This window comes from Lissotriton vulgaris, chromosome 6 (genome assembly GCF_964263255.1).
Source record: "Lissotriton vulgaris chromosome 6, aLisVul1.2, whole genome shotgun sequence".
NCBI classification, from domain to species: Eukaryota; Metazoa; Chordata; class Amphibia; order Caudata; family Salamandridae; genus Lissotriton; species Lissotriton vulgaris.
In genome coordinates this window covers 1,177,995,672-1,178,019,534 of record NC_141694.1, presented here as the reverse complement: position 1 = coordinate 1,178,019,534, position 23,863 = coordinate 1,177,995,672, and positions in this window count along the sequence as shown.

Here is a 23,863-nt window from a genome sequence, read left to right as displayed (position 1 = left end):
CTTTTGTCCCTTCCTTCTCGGACCCAGACGCGCATGTAACGTGCTCTCTGGTCATGTTTCCGCTCCTGGATTCTAATGCCTTAGATACTCTGGTCCAGAAAGTCACCTCAGGCGCACCTAATGACCCAGCCCCACCCCAGACCCTAGTGAAAGCAATGGACGCCATTCGCTCGTCCATGCTGGAGGTTCTGAATACCTCCATTACCTCCAACTCTGTCCCTTCTACGTGGAAATGTGCGCTGGTTAGGGCTTTGCTGAAAAAGCCGAACTTGGATTCCAACAATCTATCCAACTTCCGCCCTATCTCGCTACTCCCGTGGATGAGTAAGTAAGAATAAACTTCTACAGGTCTCCCAAACAGGGTTTCGTCCTCAGCATGGCACTGAGACCGCACTCCTGGCGGTCACAGAGGCTGCCAGAACAATAAAGGACCAAGGTGGAAAAATTGCCATCATACTGCTGGACCTCAGTGCCGCGTTCGACACCGTTAACTATGCCACATTACTACACCGTTTGAAGGGCATGGGGGTGTCTGGCGCGGCCCTGAAGTGGCTGACTTCTTTCTTAGAGGAACGCTTTTTCCAAGTATTTGAAGGCGAGGTGGTTTCATCTAAGCATCCGCTCAGCTGTGGGGTTCCTCAGGGCTCCTCCCTGAGCCCCACACTATTTAATGTTTATATGCAGCCTCTAGAGAAGATAGTCCTCCCTTTCGGTGTGCGGATTGTCACCTACGCTGACGACACCCAACTTGTGGTCTCTTTGGACCACAAGGAGGGCTCGTCTAACACCCTGGGTCCGTGTCTAGAGGCTGTTGCTGAGTGGATGCAACTCTCCCATCTCAAACTCAATGGGGAGAAGACCGAGATCATGTTATTAGGCAATCCCTCTCCTACCTCCCTGTCGCTGAATTGGCCTTCATGTCTCGGTGCTCCTCCTCCCCCAAAAGACCAGATAAAGAGCTTAGGAATCTGGCTGGATTGAGCACTGGATTTCTCGGTCCAAGCCACAAAAACAGCCTCTGTTTGCGTGGGGCTGATGAAAATGCTCAGGAAAGTGCTCCCCCTACTTCCATTCCAGGCGAGAAGGGTCATGGTTCAGGCCCTGATACTCTCTCGCCTGGATTATGGAAATGTTTTATATCTAGGGGCTCCGGCAACAGTGACAAAAAAACTCCAAGTCACTCAAAACTGTGCCGCGCGCTTACTGTTTAACATCTCTCGTTGGCAGTCAGCGAGAACTGCCCTAAAAGAGCTTCATTGGCTCCCAGTGGCTGCCAGAACACTGTTTAAGGCCATGTGTATTCTGCACAAATCTTTTCATCAAACTGGCCCAGCAGTACTGCACCCCTTAGTATCGCCCTATGTGCCACATAGAACTCTTCGCTCGGTCTCTTTGCACCTGGCAACTACAGCAAAAATCAAGAAAGCCCGTTGGGGTGGCCGTTCATTCACCTGTTTAGCGGCGAAGGCATGGAATTCACTGCCTCTACCCCTTAGACAGAACGACAACCTGATGTAATTTAGGAAAGATTTAAAAACTTACCTTTTCTCAAAAGCGCACTAACTCTGCCTGCAGCCTTACACAGTAATCAATCATAAGCGCTGCGAGGCCTCCGGGTAGTTATGCGCTATATAAGTGGAATTTTTCATTTCATTTCAATTCCTTCATGGTTGGTTACTTCCCCGCTACCACCCATGCCACAATCACATCTCCCAACTTCCCCCCTCCTTACTTCTATCGACATGCTCAATTCGGGTTCCACTGCCACCTGCCCCTCCACTCTAACTAGCATTCTTCATCTTCCTCATCTGATGTCAGTGTGTCTTCCTCTTCCAGTGATTCGCATATGTCCCCCCTGAATGTGTTCCATGGGAGCCATATCCTGTTCCACTTACGCGGGCATGCCCTAACGGTATAAACTGTTCTTTCCATTATCATGACCCTGTCCATGTTTGCGCACCATTGTGTTAGCGACGGGGTGTGTGCTGTCCCCCATTTCTGCACTATGTCCCGTTTGGCAACTATCATACCTAACGTGGACCATTGTTGTCCGTGTCTGCTGAGGTCTGTGGGTTCCCATACGTTGAGCAAGCATTTCCGCGGTTTGGGAGTCAGGGACACCCCCAAAGTTTGTGAAATAGTCCGCAAAACCTGTCTCCAAAATTCCTGGATGCGGAAGCATTCTCATATGGGGTGAAACAGTGTCCCTTTCTCTCCGCACCCTCGCAGGCAATATGGGTGTTGTATTCTCTGTATTGTGTAAAGCATCGTTCTCGTATAATACACCCTATGTAAGATCTTAAGTTGCACAAGGCGGAATTTTGCCGATATGCCCACTTCTTTGGGTGCCGCCAACGCCTCGTTCCATTCGGACTCGTCCATGTCCCCCACATCCTCCACCCATTTAACATTCAGTATTATCGTCGGGTCCCCTAGATTATTCACTAGTTTGCGATACGTGAGGGATGTCGCTCGCTCCTGCATAAAGTCCGTGAGTAGCCGGTCTTCCATGGGTGACGCCAAGGGATTTTTGTGCCACTGGGAATGGCGGTTAGTAGGGCATGTCTCACTTGTATACATCTATACAGTTCCGTGGGCTCCAGCTCATATTGCTGTCGCAGTTGATCGAAGGGGATCACTGTATCCTTGTCCCACAAGTCTCCCACTGTGGACAGACCTATGTTATCCCACAACGTGAAACCCTTACTACTTCTCAGGTTACCCAGGGCCTTCGTGTCCCACAGTGGGGTCATTCTCATGATTTTCCCTTTCCACTCCAGTTTCGCTTGTGCTTTATGCCATAGTGATGCAGTAAGCTTTGTGGGTCCCACGAGTGTACGCACTTTCCTCTGATCATAAAGTGGGGTCAGGATGTTATTGGTACCTAATTGTATTCTGTCCACCCTATAGGCAGGGTCATCCTGAGGCACGTGCAACCATTGGTTAATGGATTTTAATTGGGCGGCCCAATAGTAGAGTTGCAGATTTGGTAGAGCAATCCCTCCATCATACCACTATCTATGCAGTTTAGCCTGAGCTATCCTTGCCGGGCGGTTGCTCCACATGATGCCAGATATTAATTCTGATACCTTCCCAAAGTATTGTGTATCAACCGGGTATGGGGTATTTTCCAGAATATACAGGAATCGGGGCAGGGACATCATCTTGTAGAGTGCTGCTCTACCCAGCATTGTCAGCGGCAGGGCCGCCCAGAATTTAACATCTTGTTTCAGGCGTTCTAGCGGTGGTGATAGGTTCTTTTGAAAAAATTCCACTGGATTTTTCGTGACATGGACACCCAGGTATCGGAAGGAGGATCCCGCCATTTTGAGAGGGCATGCGTCGCCCAGCTCTGGGGTTGGGCCCTGTAGTACATATATTTCTGACTTGCTCCAGTTCAGAGTATACCCCGACACTCTACCCTGCTCGTCACAAAGCGTCAATAGCGCTGGTACACTCCGCTCTGGGTCCGTCAGGTACACCAGCATGTCATCGGCGTATAGTGACAAGCGGTCCTCCCATCCCTCTGCCCAGGCAATTCCTTTCAGTAATGGGGTGGAGCGTATCTAGGTCGCTAATGGTTCCAACGCGATTGCGAAAAGTAACGGTGATAGTGGGCAGCCTTGACGGGTACCTCGCCCTAGTTAGAACATCCGAGAGATATGGCCGTTCGCTACTACTTGTGCTATTGGCTCAGTGTATAGCAGGCGGATCCAGGCCACAAATTTCGGGCCGATATCCATACGTTTTAGGACTTTGAACAGGTATTCTTACTCCACCATATCAAACGCCATTTTAGCGTCTAGTGCCAATATTACCGCCTTTTCCGATAGTGTATCCGCTCTGGCCAGTACGTTATGCACCCTACATAGGTTGAGGGCGGTATTCCTATGTGGCATAAAGCCTGATTGGTCTGGGTGTATAAGGTGAGGTAGGTAGGCTATTAACCGGGTGGCAAGGAGTTTGGCAAAAATTGTGATCTCGGAGTTGAGAAGGGAGATGGGGCGATATGACGCACACTCTTCCGGCTCCTTCCCGGGTTTGGGGATTGCACCCTCTGGTCTACAGGAAGTTTTGCCTTTTCCAAGCTATCTTTATACATAGCCAACAGGGGACCACTAAGTCTGTCCGCCGCAGACTGGTACCATTCTATTGGAATACCATTTGGCCCGGACGCCTTTCCCGGCTTGATGTCGTGAATCGCCTTTTGGATTTCCTCCTCCGTGATATCCGCCTCTAATTCTGCCCCTTCCTCTGGCGTGAGCTTGTCTAAGGGGACGTTCACCAGTGTTGTTCTCGCCAATTCTGCTGTTACCATAGTTTCTGGCGTATACACCCCCTCAAAATATTCAGCTAACGTCTCCACTATTTCCTCAGGGCTCATGTGTACCTTCCCTTGTCCGTCTCGAATGCGCTGTATCCCCCTAGCACTACCTCCCCTCTTGTCTAGCCAGGCAAACATTTTCTCTGCCTTGTCCCCTATGTCATATATTCTATGGGCCGTGTCCGTGATCTGAGACACCGTTTGTAGCTTAACGTGTTCCCTGAGTAGCTGTTGTTTTAGGATTAAGATCTGGGATGTATCCGGTGTGGGATTTGCCTCATGTGCCTCCGTTGCTGCGTGTAGTGCCAGTTCCAATTCAGACAGTTCACGTTTCTTCTCTCTTTTATGCCCCGTGATAGAGGCTATAGCCTGACCTCGTAACACCGTCTTGTAAGCTTCCCATAGGGTAGCTGGCGATTGGACTGACTCAGTGTTTTCCACAAAATAGTGGGATGTCATTGTTTTAAGTGTTTTGCGTATTTTGGGTATTTTGAGGTACAATGCGTGTATTGGATATATTCTCCTACGTTTCCTTTCCTGCGTGGACAGTGTGAGTGTGATCGGGGAGTGATCAGATATCCCTCTAGGGTGTATAGCTACAGTGTCAACTTGTTGTAATCCATCACCCAGTGCCAAGAAGTAATCTATTCGTGTCAGGCTATTATGCACCGTTGAGTGGTAGGTGTACTGCCACGGGGCAGGGGGTGTGTAGCGCCATATATCGAACAGTCCCAGTGCAGTCATGAATCTCTGCATCTGAGAGGGGTTCCCCGTTTGCGGCAACACCAGTAACCTATCTGTAAGGGGATCTATCACTGCTTTAAAGTCTCCTCCGATTATAATATCTCCCTCAGGTAGGTCTAACAGGAATTTACCCAACGCTGGAAGCGTGATCGAGTGAAGTGCCGGGGGGACATATACTGACACCACATTCAGGAGTTTCCCCTCCCATTGGCCCTGGATTACTGCGAAACACCCTTGTGTATCACCTTAGTACTGAGTGTAATGAACTGTGCTGACTTCTTCATCAGTATGTCCGTGCCCCTTGAGCCCGTAGAAAACTCAGAATGCACCATCATCTTGTATCCCTTTCTGTCAAGCGCCTTCGTCGCAGTCCCTGTAAGGTGTGTCTCCTGGAGGAGTACCAAGGCCGGCCCCTTTCTTTTTACTACATTCAACACCAACCCCCTTTTTATCTTGTCCCCCAACCCTCTCACATTCCATGACAGGAGCTGGAGAGGCATTACTTGAGATCGCTGCAACCCCTCCTCAGCTGTGTGCCCTTGTGTGTCTTGCATTATGCATCTTGTAGGTTTGGTAGTGGTGTTCGGATCCCATTATCAGGGTGCGTCCGTGTAGTGCCTGTCCCATGTTGTGCACATGTTCTGGTGCGTTGCCAGACCTTACTCGTGGAACTTCAAGAACTCGTAAACAACCCCATCCCTCCACGCCCCTCCCTGCCTCCCTGCTTAACGGGCATGCAACCACCCACCTCCCCAACATTGCAGAGTGCTTGACCCAACCCTTTAACAGTTTACTTGTGCGCTGGGGGGGAGAATCCTTCAGAGCAGGAGACATCCCTGCCCTTCTTTGAGCCCCCCAGGCCCAGTGTCCAGGCGTGTCCTTCCAGCAGAGATTGTCTTAGCGGACAAAATTTACGGCGTACACCATAGAGTCAGCATTCCACCCCTCCAGCAGCCCCCTGACTTTCCAGCGTTGGTGAGCCATTTCCCCCTCCTCTTCCAGATGTTTGTGACCTTGGGAGTCCATCATTTCGGTGGTTCCGGTCTTGTCTCTTTGTGCAATATGGTTGGCCCTTGGGTCTCCAGCCCTCCAACCAGTCTTGTGCCATCTCCGGTGTCTCAAAAAACCAGACCTTGTCCTCTGCCACCACTCAAAGACGCGCCGGGAAAAGCATGGAATAGGACACTTCCTTCGCCCTTAATGCCTTCTTTACTTCCAGGAAAGTTCTCCTCCTGCGCGCCACCTCGGCAGTGTAATCCGGAAAGAAGGCGACAGTTGAGTTCTGAATGCGAATGGGTGGAGATACTCTTGCCGCCTGCAAGATGGCGTCCCGATCACGGAAGTTGAAGATTCTTGCTAGGATATGCCTTGGGAGCGCCCCCGGCTTGGGCATTCCACCGGGCACTCTGTGAGCCCTTTCCACCGAAAAGAAGTGTGAGAGGCCCTTGGGCTGTATGTGTTTAGATCAGTTCCTCTACATAGAGGTCCATTGCCCCTTTTCCTTCCGATTCCGGAACTCCTAGGATCCGAACGTTGGTCCTCCTCGAGCGCCCTTCCTGATCATCCATCTTGTCTCTGAGGAATTTGTTTTCGGCCGCCATTTTCTCCATTGCCACTTGTAGTTCTGAGACGTCTTCAACCAGGGATTTCGTAACCACCTCCACTTGTTTTACTCTTTCGTTCATTTTTTGGAAGTCCGCTCTAATCAGGGTGACTTCAGTAGCAGTAGATCCCACCGTGGTCTGCACCTGCGCCAGGGCACGCATTACATCCTCCAGTGTCGTCTTCTTCATCCCGTCTCCTTCTAGGGTTTTTCCCATAGAATTACGAGAGTTGACTTGGGGCGAAGAGTTCTTGTCGTAGGCGAATTTGTCTAATTTCGCCTGTGTGGAGTTGTGTTTGGGTCCTCTGCCTGCCATAGTTTTTCCTGTGTCTGCCTCACTCCTGTTTCGTGAGGTCTCCGTATCTTCAGGTTCCGTCCGCCAGGAGCGGGTTTTCAGCCTTGGCCGCAGCCTCCGGGGTTCCCATTGGCCGTTACTCTCCATTGCTCGACGCGGGATAGTTCTGCTTCACTGGGCACTTTACAAGCTCCTAGCATGCCTCCTGTTGCTGGTGGCGGGTGTGCTTGGTTGTGTCCCTGTCCCACCGTTTTTTTTTTCACTCACTGCCTCTTAGGTGTGGCAGGGGGGGTGTGTGTGACGTCCCCCTGGTAAGTCTCAGTGCGGCATCTACTCCCTGGCACTAAGGTTTTCGCGGAACAGGCTCTGCTGCCACTTCTTCTCGCTTTGTCCCCAGCTCTCCCTGCAGCGCAATCCGCTACCGGCTGGCTGTGCCACCCATATCCACTGATGCCTTCGTGTGCCTGGACCCTCAACATTTCTGGGGTGTGGTGGGGGGGTAGACCAAGCGATTGTCCGGATGCGTTGGTGGCAGTGGGTGCCGGGACCAGTCGGCCCAAGTCCAAAGCAGACCCTGGCCTGCAATCTCGCCAGGGGGTCCCTGGATGTGCCGCTTTCTTACCCCCCTGTCACGGGTCCCAGTGTGCTGGGCTAGCGGGGTCTTTGCGCCGACTTCCTTTGTCACCGGAGCTATGCCTGCCGAGCGCGCAGACTGCACCCCACCTTCCCCGGTCACCTGGGTCTTGTGGGCGTCACGACCGTTGTCCGAGTCTTCTAGTGGTCTCCGGTGCAGCGCTGATCCACCCGCCTTGCCTTGTGCTGCCTCCGATAGTGCCGCTGCTACCTCCGTCTCCGGTGGCACTCTTAGTCTCGGTTTGCCGGCCACTTCCTGTGCCTGGGTCCCGCCGCCTCCTCACTTCCGCCCGGGCCTCTGCTTCAGGGCAGTCCGCTGCTTTCTTTCACGCGCAGGCCTCGCCGCGCCGGATATCTCTGCTCCAGTTTTGAGTGCTCGCCGCCTCCCAAAACGTCTCTGCGGGGTCCCGCCCGGTCCTAGACCCAGTCAGCCTTACCGGGGTATGAGCTTGGACGGATTAGTGTAGCGGATTTATGGGGGATATCGGCTTACTCCCTGAGCTCCTTTGCTAAGCTGCCGCCATGTTCGGCCGCTAGCCACGCCCCTATATATTTCTTTTTTTTAAAGATTCCAGAGTCCTATGCTTCACTTGATGACGCTTTGAAGTTGGTGTGGTCAGTTGGGGCTGGGGCGGAATTGGCTAAAAGTGATATTCAGTCAGCATTTTGACTTTTGCCCATACATCATACTGATTGTGAGTTGTTGGGAATGTTTTTCAATGGGGACTTCTATGAGGACAAGCAAAAGACACACAATTGATTGTTTACAGTTAAGGGAGGACCTGGTATGACATTGTTCTACATTCTGTCCATCAATTATTCTTTTTACATTTGTCACCCTGAGTGGGACGGGTATGCCCAGACTTGGGTCCCCTGCTCTCCATGCCACTGGTATCATTATAACCTGGCTGAAGAGGGGTGAAACCTCGAAACCAGTCCTAGTATGCTTGTTTCCAGTTCAGAGAGGACCTGGCCTGGCAGTTCGGGCTGGACTGTTCTCATTGGGAGCAGGGTCAAGACTGATTTGCTTGTGGCTGGGTCCAAACTAGAATGGCATGGTGAGCAACACAACAATGGATTTAGGCCCAGATCTCCTTACTCAGGTGAATGTATGACATTGTTCTGCATTCTGTCCATCAATTGTTCTTTTTGCTTTTCTATGTGGACAAGGTCCTCCCCGTGGGTGGTTCAGTAATTTGCCCCCTATTCAAGAGGTTTAGTACTTTTCTGCAATGGTGTTTTACACAGTTTAGTTGTCATGCTCTGGTTTGCTGTTACCTGGATGATGTCATGTTTTTTGGTTCTAGTCACACTAATCAATGCAGGACAGCGTTGCAAAGTTTTCAGGACAAGACGCATGAATTTGGTGTTCCATTGGCCACAGAAAAAACTGAAGGTCTCAGCACGTTGTTGACTTTTCTAGGGATTGACATTGACACAGTGGAAATGATTGCAAAAGAAAAGGGAATGGCCCAACTATCCAAGGGACAGGGTACCAACAAATGTCAAAAGAAAAATTTCCATTGTGTTCATTCAATATCTCAATCACGGTCATTCATCCACACTCCACTCTGTAGTCATTAATAGTACCATACCAAAGAAAAGTACAATGGTTATCAATACAAACACCCCTCAATCATGGAAGAACCTGAAATGTCTATGATCACAATGTATAAATGTATTATTTAGATCATGTATCGGTTAAAAACATTAAAAACAATCCAAATTATACATTAACACATTAAAAATTATGCACAGTATACAAAAAGGGAGAGAGAATGAAAACCCTTGATGTTAAACCTAACACATCGGAATGTTAATTCATAGGAATCTTTACATATAAGTTAGAATCACATGGACCCGTCCTGACAAATCGTTCCTTGAATTTAACTTGAAAGAATGGCGTTGACGCGTTTCGGTGTGTTGGTATATGTGCACCACCTTTATCAAAACTAGTATTGCTCTATGTCTCTTTCTCAACCAACATTTTGATTTATATTGATCATAAAACTTGAATAGTGCCAAATATTGGTCACTACGCAGAGGATTTCCAAATGCCTTCTTGCAAACTAGCAACCATCCGTATAAAGCTACCAGAGACTGGCCCACTGCGAGGACAATATTGCGATGTCCTTAACATAAAGTGGTAACTTCCTGTTTATTATTATCCTCCTGCTGGGATATGCAGGTCTTCAATCTATAAAGGGCTGACATTGATTTCCAAAAGCGTGTTCTAATAGTTTACGTTCTCTGCGTGATGCTATATGACGATTCTATACACTCTAAAAGCCACTCAATGGGGTAGTTCCTTCTAATCAAATCAGAGTCCCCATATACAGAGAACCCTGGAACGCAGTTGAGTTGTGTCCTAGGCGTTGCAGTCTACGTATAGACTGAAACGCGTAGGGAAGTGCGGCTGGCTTGCTGGTATTCAAAGTAAACTTGAACTACATAACCTGACTGGATATCACTGATTTACCTGCGAGTGTACGAGGAAAACGCCCTGCATTCTGCGGGGAAAGGGAAACACAAATTAACTAGGGCTGGGCTCTGCCGCTCCTTGGATGCACCGCCAAAGAGCGCCCGGGAGCCTGAAAGTGGGCCAAGTTTGAATATATATATATATATATATATATATATATATATATATATATATATATATATATATATATATATATATATATATATATATATATATATATATATATATATATATATATATATATATATATATATATTTTTTTTTTTTTTTTTTTGTCACAAAGCTCCTTCATTCGAAGGTGCACTCCAGAGCAGTAATTAAGGCAACCAGCATTTTATTTTCCTTTATTTCATTTGTGAGGCCCTACGCGTATCGAAGGCTTCCCTTCTTGTTCACGGGCAAAAGGTCTGTTGTAGCTTAAACATTGAAAAGCACTCCCCTTTTAAAGTACACAATGTCATCGCCCTCAGGTGGGGCGTTTCTTTGTTGTTCACTGCTTGCTGCATGCTGGGGTGTGTAGTGCACAGTGCTTCCTTTTCCATAGTGGGTGTTAAGCTGCTGCAGATTCTTTATTGTTAGTTTTTCTTTACTTTTTCTCGGCTCACAGTGGGCTTTAGGAATATGAATTCCAGTTAATCAACGAGCCAAACTGTTCTCCCAAGCACAGACTGCGATTAGTTCAGTGTCTGTGAGGCCTCTGATTTACGAGTAGTGACGCCTTCACGACTGGAATCGCCGTCAATAATTTTTTGTCACAAAGCTCCTGCATTCGAAGGCGCACTCCAAAGTAGTAATTAAGGCAACCAGCATTTCATTTTCCTTTATTTCATTCGTGAGGCCCTACGCGTTTCGAAGGCTTCCCTTCTTGTTCACGGGCAAAAGGTCTGTTGTAGCTTAAACATTGAAAAGCACTCCCCTATTAAAGTACACGATGTCATCGCCCTCAGGTGGGGCGTTTCTTTGTTGTTCACTGCTTGCTGCATGCTGGGGTGTGTAGTGCACAGTGCTTCCTTTTCCATATCTCAGCTGATTATTCTGATGGCATGTCAGCGTGGCACTATTGGTACCGCCATCATGGAGAACTTAAATGTATGCTAAGGAACTTAGGAACTCCTACGTGGTTCTTTATCCTAAACTGTGCTGAATACGCTTGGGATGATTTACTTTAATTTCTTCAAGAGGCAAATTCAAACATAAAAAATATTGAATACAAGACACCTGGAGAATTGTGCTCTTTGGATCCTGTTAATAAATGCAGGTATTTCAATCATAGATTTGAAGCTATGATGTCTTTTATCCACTTGGAAAAGTTGTGGATTTCTTTTGGAGAAAGGAGTATCAAGCTCGAGGTGCTCCTCAAATACATATGCTGATTTGTCACAAAGCTCCTTCATTCGAAGGTGCACTCCAGAGCAGTAATTAAGGCAACCAGCATTTCATTTTCCTTTATTTCATTTGTGAGGCCCTACGCGTATCGAAGGCTTCCCTTCTTGTTCACGGGCAAAAGGTCTGTTGTAGCTTAAACATTGAAAAGCACTCCCCTTTTAAAGTACACAATGTCATCGCCCTCAGGTGGGGCGTTTCTTTGTTGTTCACTGCTTGCTGCATGCTGGGGTGTGTAGTGCACAGTGCTTCCTTTTCCATAGTGGGTGTTAAGCTGCTGCAGATTCTTTATTGTTAGTTTTTCTTTACTTTTTCTCGGCTCACAGTGGGCTTTAGGAATATGAATTCCAGTTAATCAACGAGCCAAACTGTTCTCCCATGCACAGACTGCGATTAGTTCAGTGTCTGTGAGGCCTCTGATTTACGAGTAGTGACGCCTTCACGACTGGAATCGCCGTCAATAATTTTTTGTCACAAAGCTCCTGCATTCGAAGGCGCACTCCAAAGTAGTAATTAAGGCAACCAGCATTTCATTTTCCTTTATTTCATTCGTGAGGCCCTACGCGTTTCGAAGGCTTCCCTTCTTGTTCACGGGCAAAAGGTCTGTTGTAGCTTAAACATTGAAAAGCACTCCCCTATTAAAGTACACGATGTCATCGCCCTCAGGTGGGGCGTTTCTTTGTTGTTCACTGCTTGCTGCATGCTGGGGTGTGTAGTGCACAGTGCTTCCTTTTCCATATCTCAGCTGATTATTCTGATGGCATGTCAGCGTGGCACTATTGGTACCGTCATCATGGAGAACTTAATTGTATGCTAAGGAACTTAGGAACTCCTATGTGGTTCTTTATCCTAAACTGTGCTGAATACGCTTGGGATGATTTACTTTAATTTCTTCGAGAGGCAAATTCAAACATAAAAAATATTGAATACAAGACACCTGGAGAATTGTGCTCTTTGGATCCTGTTAATAAATGCAGGTATTTCAATCATAGATTTGAAGCTATGATGTCTTTTATCCACTTGGAAAAGTTGTGGATTTCTTTTGGAGAAAGGAGTATCAAGCTCGAGGTGCTGCTCAAATACATATGCTGATTTGGATCAAGGATCCCCTCAAATTCGGAACTGATTCCGATGATACTGTTTTGTCTTTTATTAAAGAATGTGCCACATGTGCCATACCCAAAAGCACAGAAGAAAACAACTTAAGACACCAAGTCATATGATTCCAAAGCCATCGATGTGGAAAATACTGTTGACGAAAGTACAAGACAAAGGAAAAGTTTTATACTAAATGTCGTTTTGGATTTCCACGTCCTGTAATATCCAAAGGAAGAGTAAACAGTTTTAGGTCAGCTGTGAGACATACTATCACTAGAAAGTCTCCAAAAAATACGTACAATTTGAGAAGATGTGAAGAATCAACATACATAAATGTTTACAATCCGGTTATTCTCTCTATGTGGAATGTTAACATGGTCGCTCGGTATGCAACATCCTACATTACAAAATCAGAAAAAATGGAATTGAAAAAAATACGGAAAGAGATTTCTCACTAGAAAAGTCTATGTAAGAAATTATACAGTTTCAGTTTGAAGATGTTATCCCATTGAGAAATTGGAGCGTATGAATGCTCAGATCGGTTATCATCTGCAAGTTTATAATCCAAATCAAGAAGAATCATTTGGGTGAGTCTAGGTCTTGCTGCAACGCGAAATTGAGTACTTAAATCTGTTCAAGAAATTGAATATTTAGCAGAAAAAGATCCAGAAAGTACAGATATTGTGAAAACCAATATGTTGGACACTTATTATCCAAATAGAAGTCATCAACTTGAGAACATATGTCTATATGAAGTGCTGCAAAACTACATTTTCAAACGGAATACTACAGAAAACATCAATGATGTAAAATATGCAGTGATTGGTTCCGAAGGATGTTTGGTGAATCAAAGTAAAGGAAATTTGATTAATCACAGAAAACTGAGTTGCGACACTCCTGATAAAAGGGAATTTTACTATTTAGCACTTTTGCAACTGTTCAAACTGTGGCATTCAGAATTGGAATTACTTGGAGATTTTTGGAGCTATGAAGATTCCTTCAATGCTTGTAAAGATACCATAGCTTGTACTCTTTTTGCAAATTATGTGAAAATGTTGAACGATGAAATTGATCAAGAAGCTACTATTGCAGCTGAGATTGCTAAAGGCAGTTCTCAAGACAGTCAAAGTTCTGCTCCACTGAGTCAAGATCCACTAGGAAAAACAATTGTTGAAAATGAAGCAGCAATCGCCATGAAAGAGGTGGAAACACCAATGCATCAAGCTCAAGAAGGTATTATGAACTTAGCAAACTTGGAAGGACAACTAAATGTTGAACAAAAAGAAACATATCAGCAAGTGAGACAACAGATTGACCATGGATTTCTTCATGAAAAGAAAGAATGCACATGTACATCATTTCAACCTATCTGAATGTATGTGAGTGGTCAAGCTGGAACAGGAAAACGTTTCTTAATTAAAGTAATCACCAGTTATTTACAGAAAATAACTGACTCACATTTGTCTTGTGTTGTAACTGCTCCAACTGGGTTGGCAGCACACAACAATAAAGGAATTACATTGCATCGTTTACTTATGCTACCTGTGGAGCATGAAAACAAATTGGAATATCACACGTTATCTGGAGAAGCTTGTTATGAAGTTTCAAGAGTGCTAAAGAAAATGAAACTTCTGATTATTGATGAGGTAAGCATGGTCTCAAATTAACGCTTGCTTTTGTGCATTTAAGAATGCAGCAAATTCTTATAACAGAGTACGATGTCTTATTTGGAGGAAAACATGTCATAGTTTTTGTTGATCTACTGCAACTTATACCCGTAAAAGGACAACCAGTTTTTAAAACACTTGCGCATGAAGACACCAGAAAGTCCTTGGGTAGTGTTGGAAACGATAATATTTGGTCCTATTTTGAATACAAAGAACTCATTACAACTATGCGACAGGCAAATGATGTTGATTATGGAGCAATACCTCAAGACATAAGAATTGGAGTACTGACAGATCATGGCAAACAAGCTTTGCAAAGTCGATTACTTTCCAATTTGTTTCCAAATGAAAATATAGTTCCTGAGAAAATATATATGAAAATTGCAGAAAATAAATCTATAATCTGCTTAATGCCAACACTGCGTGAACTTTTAAAGATAGAAAATGAAGAAATTGTAAAAATGGAAGCCATTCATAAAATAGAGCATGAAGGAATCACTATTATTTTGATGGAAAAACTGAAAACAAAATTGGATTCTTTAGAAAAGTCGATATCTAAAACAGCTGGTTTCGAAAAGAATCTATATGAATGTATAAACTGTTGGGTAATTTTAAAACGTAATTTAGATGTAGAAAAAGGTGTATTTAATGGAACAATGGGTAAAGTTGTGGATTTTGTTAATTATCTGAATAAAGATGGAATTGAATTTTTAAAAATTAAATTTGTTCTGATTGTAGAAGTAAAACAAATTGGTAATTGTTCAGTTCGTTTTTTGCTTGTTAAAGATTGATATGTCTCTAGAAAACAGTTTCCACTTTCTCTGGCATATGCAGTGACTATTCATAAATCTCAAAGTGTAAGTGTAGACAGTGCTTTGGTGAACATTGGAAGTATTGTGTTTAAGAAGGTATGGCATATGTTGCTTTGCACCGAGTCAGAACTTTATCTGGTTTGCTTTTGATTTATTTTTGATGACACAAAGGTTACTGCAGATGCAAACTGTGTAAAAGAGTATAATAGGTTAAGAAGAGCGTATGATCCAAATTTAGGTCAATATCCTGTATTTGAAAAGCGTGTGGTAGGTCGAAAAAGAAGATATGAGAACAACTGTAGTAGAGTTATAGAGAAGGAAAAAACATGATAATGTTGTGATTGCAAGCAAAAGGAATAAGGACACTGTTGAAGAGATTTGAAAATAGTTCATGTATCAACTGCTATGCTAATGCAGTCGTCAATGTTGTATTTTTTCTTGAAAGTTTGCAACAGCAACTTATGAAGAATCGGGAAAAAAGATTTTGTTCCTTGTTGCATTCTGTTTCTGAAAAATTGAAACTGATAAAAGTCAAATGCAAAGCATTTCTGATATTTGTAATCTTTTGGATATATGTTCTGGTTCCACACAATTTACGCAGTATATCCAACAAGATGCTCATTAATTTCTAATGTATATGCTTACTGTGTTGGAAAATGAAGGCATAGAAATTGAAAATCTTTTTTGGTCTTTGTTATAAATTGGAACATCAATGTGAAAATTGTATGTTTACATGTAGCACTAACATAGACACTGAAAGATTTATATATTTGACATTACCAGGCTGTAAATCAGTGTCTTTCACAAATTAGTTAAAGCAGCAAATCAAAACATGGAGTGTAGCCAATGCAAATCAGAAATGTTATCAATATTATTTATAGAAAGATATGGACAATATATAATTTTAATGATGAAACGTTGTACAGCTGATGGAAGAAAATTGGAAACTTTAATTAAACATTTTGCAGCAAGTCAAGTATCAATATCAGGAAGAACTTTTGTAGCAGTAGTAATTATTTTCCATGATGGTCCTTCTACAACATCTGGACATTACACTGCCTATTTAAAATGTGATAAAGGATGGACATATTGTAATGATGCTCAATTGGTTTTTAAACAACGTTTGCCTAAAGAATTAACAAATTCCTATCTTACATTTTTAAAGCCAATGTTTTAGGAACATAATTCCGCCTCTGAGGAATTTATTAATATGTATTAATACGATTACTATTGGACAATTTCAATATAAAGGATTTCAACAATACTATTTGGCCTAGAGGAAAAGTATATATTTGAATTAAGGACTTTTTTTTCACAATCTGTCAGCATATATTTTTAAAGAACATTATTTACAATATATGAAATTCAAAAATAATTGTTAATTGTATAATTATTTGAGTTCTTTGATATGCAAGTAAGACATTTGTCTTAGAACAAAGCATTTGACATATGTGTGATTTGTATTTTATGGTTTGTTATTGAGGATGTAGTTTCCGAGGAATGTTCAGAAATAGTTGGGTATATTATAAATATTTTAGTTGTAGTTTTTTTTTATTTAAATGGATAAATGATAATGATGTCACATATTACATCATTCATCACATGGTCAGTGACATCACTGATGACATCATCCATGTGACAATCTGATACACCTTATTACATAGTAGTATAACCTTTAATCACTTAGTATAAAATACAAATTATCATTTTTGAAACCATTGACACAGTGATGTCATCAGTGATGTCACTGACCATGTCATGAATGATGTAATATGTGATATCATCAGCAGTGGATTGCGGGTGCGTGAGTTATAGTGAGTCCAACTAACTATAACGTGGGAATTTCAATGGTTTTGTGTGAGTAAAATGTTCAGCTAACTATAACTGGTGTGAAACCTATAATTTTTTCTGTGAATTTCAAATGTTTTTTAAATGCTAATTCCTAACTATAACGATTGTGAAACCTATGTTTTTTTTCTGTGACCTAAACATTGCGCACGCGGCTTGTAAATATGCCAATGAAACCAATACAGTGTCTCTGGACCAGCATTAATGTTAAACATTGCGCACGCAGCTTGTAAATATGCCAATGAAACCATTACAGTATCTCTGGACCAGCATTAATGTTAAACATTGCGCACGCGGCTTGTAAATATGCCAATGAAACCATTACAGTATCTCTGGACCAGCATTAATGTTAAACATTGCGCACGCGGCTTGTAAACATGCCAATGAAACCATTACAGTATCTCTGGACCAGCATTAATGTTAAACATTGCGCACGGGGCTTGTAAATATGCCAATGAAACCATTAAAGTATCTCTGGACCAGCATTAATGTTAAACATTGCACATGCGGCTTGTAAATATGCCAATGAAACCATTACAGTATCTCTGGACCAGCATTAATGTTAAACATTGCGCAAGCGGCTTGTAAATATGCCAATGAAACCATTACAGTATCTCTGGACCAGCATTAATGTCAAACATTGCGCACGCTGCTTGTAAATATGCCCCTTATATCTTATATTCCAACTCAATTGATACCATTACTGAAATACTTTATGCATCTCCCACACCATTTCATATGGTTTTCTATCTGCTATTCCTATCCCTCTCCATACATTTACTGCTTCCACCCATGTTAAAGGTTGCACAAGGTGCTTCAAAAAAGGAGCATATTTTCAAAGTCCAATGAAACCATTACACAATTTCTAAACCAGCATTGAATCCAAGCAAAAAAAACAATTTAAAAAGAAGTCTACCTTATAAACACACAGCTAACATTATGGAAAAAGGTAAAAATATAATTCCTTAATTCACACAGACACTCACTGTGATACTTGTCAAAAATCTTTATGCTGTCTATATTTTCTAAAAGAATCATTACTCACCTTTAAAAATGCTTTGGAAGATGAAAAACAGTGTCAGTCACAGTCAACAGATATTCTTAAGCAGAATGTCTGAACAATGCTTCCTTCACTTGAGCCAGAGAATAATGGCATTGATTCTTTCTCATTTCAGAGCCATATTCTTGTACCTAACCAATGGAAATTATTCCCACACAAATTCAATACCAAACTTCACATTTTAATTGGTTGTACATTTCAAGACTTTGAAACTTACATAGCATTCACCCCTCCCCCCAGTGCTCATTCACCAAGTAACCATGGTAACTCCCTCAAAAACCAGCACACAGTTCACAAGTTCATCATACTATGTTGCAAAAAAATCCATCAAGGGTGTTTAACCAATCAATCAACTAGCTAATCAACTGCAATGTTTGTTTAAATGACTTTTTCTCAACCATTGAAATGACATCTTAGAAAAAAAAAGCATGCACCCTAATTTTCAGTGGAGATTTTTAAGAAAGCTCCAATCATTTCTGGTTATTCAACTGCACTGATTCTCAAACACTTTTTTTTCATAATCAAACTGCCATTCCATTTCCACAACTCATTTGACTAGAAGCACATCTACCTCCAATAGCTATGTCCACTGGAGTCAAAAATACGCAGCTAACAGAGGTTTTTACAACCTTGATTTACCAAATGTGGACATTGTATGGATTGGACAGAAAGAATTGAGGAGTCACCAATTGATACCATTGGTAAAATCCTTTATGCATTTACCACACCCTGACCTTATACTTGTGCACTGTGGTGAAAATGAATTAGGCACTTTGAATAGGGTAGGTCTGGAAATGCTTTTAAAGGACATCTTTGGGCAATTGATGTCACTTTTTTCACAAACTGCCTTGGTAATTTCTAATATATGCCAAAGGCAAAAATGGAACTGGACCAACCAATTTTGTCCACAGATTGAAAAAGCAAGGAAACATGTAAATAACTCTGTTTCTGCTTTCCTCAGAGACTATGCTATGGGTTCTATTTTCCACAACAACTTGCAGTACACCATGCAAGACATCTACAGGAGAGATGGTGTGCATTTTACAGATGAGGGGAATAGAGTTTTCCTCTTGAATATAAGACTCTGCATTGGTACCTACTTGTAGGTACAAAAAACACCAACATAACACAACAGCTCTTTTCAGAGCTAACTTACCTCTAAAAACTCTACATTATTTTTTTACTCTATTTTTTTACACTGTTTTTCCGCTCAGGGTGCGTGTACCGGAGAGCATACCTGGGAACGCACCCAGCGCTTACCCCGCAAATTTAAAAAAAAGAAGTTTTTTTTGCCCTTCAGGGTCCTTCTAGGCCCCCCTCAGAAAACCTAGGGGGTCAGGGGGTGTCTACTCTGCCCCCTTTTAATTATTTCCCCCTTTCTTTTTCACCTCTTGTGTCGCCGAGACACAAGATGGTGGACTCTCCAGACTGTTTAGAATGTTGACAGACACCCGACAGCCCATCAGCTTTCCGCTCGCGCACTCCCGTGGCGCGCAGGATGTGCTCTCCGGTACGCGTACCGGTGAGAGCCCGGAGCGCCTATAGATATATATGTGTATTTGAAGTTACTTTTCAAACAAACAACTGGAGCAATTTCCACCAAATATAGCAAAGGCACATCTGCGTACCAGTCCCTACAATTGTGCCAAGTTTGGCTTAATTTCATTCAGCGGTTCGGGCTGTTGACTTGTCAGACCGTCCTATGGAAATTAACATGGGGAAAACACGTTTTGGGACCCCCCTTTTTTCTCAGCCCCCACTTCACGAATCCCCCCGAAACTTCCAGGGAAGGAGTGGAGCTGAGCTGGCCAAAAGTTTGGAAAATTACACACAAATTCCTCAACCGGCACCAGAGTTATTCCCAATAGAATGTGGCTGATTTCCTATGGTACCCAATCCTAACTATAACTACCTACTGGCGATCTCCAGTAGGTAATATATATATATACGTACACCTATTACATAAAATCAAATAAAAACATTATACTATAAATTAAAAAATTAAAATATTTAATAATTTTTAAACTTTATTTGCACTTCATTGAGTGCAACAGTAGGGAAAGTATTGGATAGCAGAGGGATTAAAATTAATATTCACACTCCAGTGAGTGCAACAGTAGGGAAAGTGTTGCATAGTGGAGGGGATATAATTACTATTCCCACTCCAGTGAATGCAACAGTAGGGAAAGTGTTGGATAGCGGAGTGGTAAAAATTATTATTCCCACTCCAGTGAGTGCAACAGTAGGGAAAGTGTTAGATAGCAAGAGGGGAAAAAACAACTATCACCACTCCAGTGAGTGCAAAAGTAGGGCAAATGTTTGGATTCCAGATAGGTAAACATTACTATTCCGACTCCAATTTATACAACAGCAGAGAAAGTGGTAGATAGCGAAGGGGTACAAATTACTATTCCCATTCCAGTGAGTGCAACAATAGTGAAAGTGTTGGATAGAGGAGAGGTCAAAATTACTATTCCCACTACAAAGAGTGCAACAGTAGGGAAAGTGTTGGATAGCAGAGGGGAAAATACTATCCTCACTGCAGTGAGTGCAACAGTAGTGAAAATGTTGGATAGCGGAGGGCTAAAAATTATTATTTCCACTCCAGTGAGTGCAACAGTAGGAAAAGTGCTGGAAGGAAAAGGGGAAAAAATTACTATTACCACTCAAGTGAGTGTAAAAGTAGTGAAAGTGTTGGATAGTGGAAATGTAAACATTAATATTCCCACTCCAGTGAGTGCAAAAGTAGAGAAAACATTGGATAGCGGAGAGGTAAAAATTACTATTCCCACGCCAGTGAGTGCAACAGTAGAGAAAATATTGTAAAGCAAAAAGGTAAAAATTACTATTCCCACAACAGTACAGTGAGTGCAAAAGTAGGGAAAGTGTTGGATAGCGAAGGGGTAAAAATTACTATTCCCACTCCAATAAGTGCAACAATAGGGAATGTGTTGTATAGCAAAGAGGTAAAAATTAATATTCCCACTCCAGTGATTGCAAAAGTAGGGAAAGTGTTGGATAGCGAAGGGGTAAAAATTACTATTCCAACTCTAATGAGTACAACAGTAGGAAAAGTGTTGGATAGCAGAGGGGTAAAAATTACTATTCTCACTCCAGTGAGTGCAAGAGTCGGGAAAGTGTTGGATAGCGGAGGGGTAAAAATGACTACTCCCGCTTCAGTGAGTGCAACAGTAGGGTAAGTATTGGATAGCGTAGGAGTTAAAATGACTATTCCAACTCCAATGAGTACAACAGTAAGGAAAGTGTTGTATATCAGAGGGGAAAAAATGACTATGCCCACTGCTGCTGGATAGGAAAGGGGAAAAAATTACTATTGCCACTCCAGTGAGTGCAACAGGAGGGAAAGTGTTGGATAGTGGATGGGTAACAATTACTATTCCCACTCCAGTGAGTGCAAGAGTAGGGAAAGTGTTGGATATAGGAGGGGTAAAAATTACTATTCCCACTCAAGTGAGTGCAGCAGTCGGGAAAGTGTTGGATAGCGGTGGTGTACAAATTATTATATCCTCTCCAGTGAGTGTAAAAGTGGGGAAAGTGTTGGATAGCGAAGGGATATAAATTACTATTCCCACTCCAGGGAGTGCAACAGTAGGGAATGTGCTGTATAGCGGAGGGAAAAAATGACTATCCCCACTCCAGTGAGTGCAACAGTAGGGAAAGTGCTGGATAGCGGAGGGGTAAAAATTACTATACCCACTCCAGTGAGTGAAACAGTAGGGAAATTGCTGGATAGCAGAGGGGTAAAACCTCACTTTTCCCACTCGAGTGAGTGCAACAGTAGGGAAAGTGCTGGATAGCGGAAGGGTAAAAATTACTATTCCGACTCCAGTGACTGCAACAGTAGGGAAAGTGTTGTATAGCGAAGGGGTAAAAATTACTATTCCCACTCCAGTGAGTGCAACATTAGGAAAGGTGTTGTATAGTGGAGGAGAAAAAATTACTATCCCCACTCCAGTGAGTGCAACAGTAGGGAAAGTGTTTGGTAGCGGAGGGGTAAACATTTCTAACCCCACTCCAGTGAGTGCAACAGTAGGGAAAGGGTTGGATAGCGGAGGGGTAAAAATGTATATTCCCACTCCAGTGAGTGCAACATTAGAGAAAGTGTTGGATAGCAGAGGAGAAGAAATTACTATCTCTACTCCAGTGAGTGCAACAGTAGGGAAAGGGTAAATAGCAGAGGGGTAAACATTACTATTCCCACTCGAGTGAGTGTAACAGTAGGGAAAGTGTTGGATAGCGGAGGGGTAAACATTTCTATTCCCACTTCATGAATGCAACAGTAGGGTAAGTATTGGATAGTGTAGGAGTTAAAATTAATATTCCCACTTACATGACTGCAACAGCAGGGAAAGTGTTGGATAGCAGAGGGGAAAAAATGACTATCCCCACTCCAGTGAGTGCAACAGTAGGGAAAGTGTTGGATAGCGGAGGGGTAAAAATTACTATTCCCACTCCAGTGAGTGCAACAGTAGCAAAGATGCTGGATAGAGGAGAGGTAAAAATTACTATTCCCACTCCAGTGAGTGCAACAGTAGAGAAAACGTTGTATAGCAAAGAGGTAAAAATTACTATTCTCACACCAGTGAGTGCAAAAGTAGGCATAGTGTTGGATAGCGAAGGGGTAAAAATCACTATTCCCACTCCAGTGACTACAACTGTAGGGAAAGTGCTGGATAGCGTAGGGGAGAAAATTACTATTTCCACTCCAGTGAGAGCAACAGTAGGGAATGTGCTGGATAGCGGAGTAGTAAACATTACTATTGCCACTCCAGCGCGTGCAAAGTAGGGAAAATGCTGGATAGCGGAGGGGTAAACATTACTATTCCCACTCCAGGGAGTGCAATAGTAGGGAAAGTGTTTGGTAGCCGAGGGTTAAAAATTACTATTGCCACTACAGTGAGTGCAACAGTAGGGAAAGTGTTGGATAGCGGATGGGTAAGAATTACTATTCTCACTCCAGTGAGTGCAACAGTAGGTAAAGTCCAGGATAGCGGAGGGGAAAGAATTACTATTCCCACTCCAGTGAGTGCAACAGTAGTGAATGTGCTGGATAGCGGAGGGGTTAACATTACTATTGTCACTCCAGCGAGTGCAACAATAGGAAAAATGCTGCATAGCGGAGTGGTAAAAATTACTATTCTCACTCCAGTGAGTGCAACAGTAAAGAAAATGTTGTATAGCAAAGAGGGAAAAAATACTATTCCCACTCCAGGGAGTGCAACAGTATGGAAAGTGTTGGGTAGCCGAGGAGTAAAAATTACTATTCCCACTACAGTGTGTGCAACATTAGAGAAAGTGTTGGGTAGCTGGGCGGTAAAAATTATTTATTGCCACTCCAGTGAGTGCAACAGTAGGGAAAGTGTTGGATAGCGGATGGGTAAGAATTACTATTCCCAATCCAGTGAGTGCAAAAGTAGGGAAAGTGTTGGATAGCGAAGGGGTAAAAATTACTATATGGCTGAGATACCCGCCACCCCCTCTCAACACAATCCCCAAAGAAGGGAAACAGGAAACAGTTCTTGAAGTTTTTGGAAGTGGGAGGGAGTGACCCTCCCGGCCGTATTTATTAAAACAAAAATTAAAAACATTTAAACATTAATGTACAATTTCATACCACATTGCGATGTTTGGCTAACCTTAACAGATTCTCTAATACAGAGGTTCTCCTAGCCGAACTAACATCCTACAAAACATTTACTTGAAATATTGAAATTGTACATCCTAACGTTTAAGGGCCAACGGCAAGGTCGTAACCGGTGTCAAGATCCCTAACCAGACATACCCCCCCCACTTGGAGGGGCGACAGCACTGAGGCGTACTCAAGTGCAACTACTACCAATTTCCCTTGACTTGACGGGGGCACTTATCAACTCGACGCCAGTTAAAGGTCGTT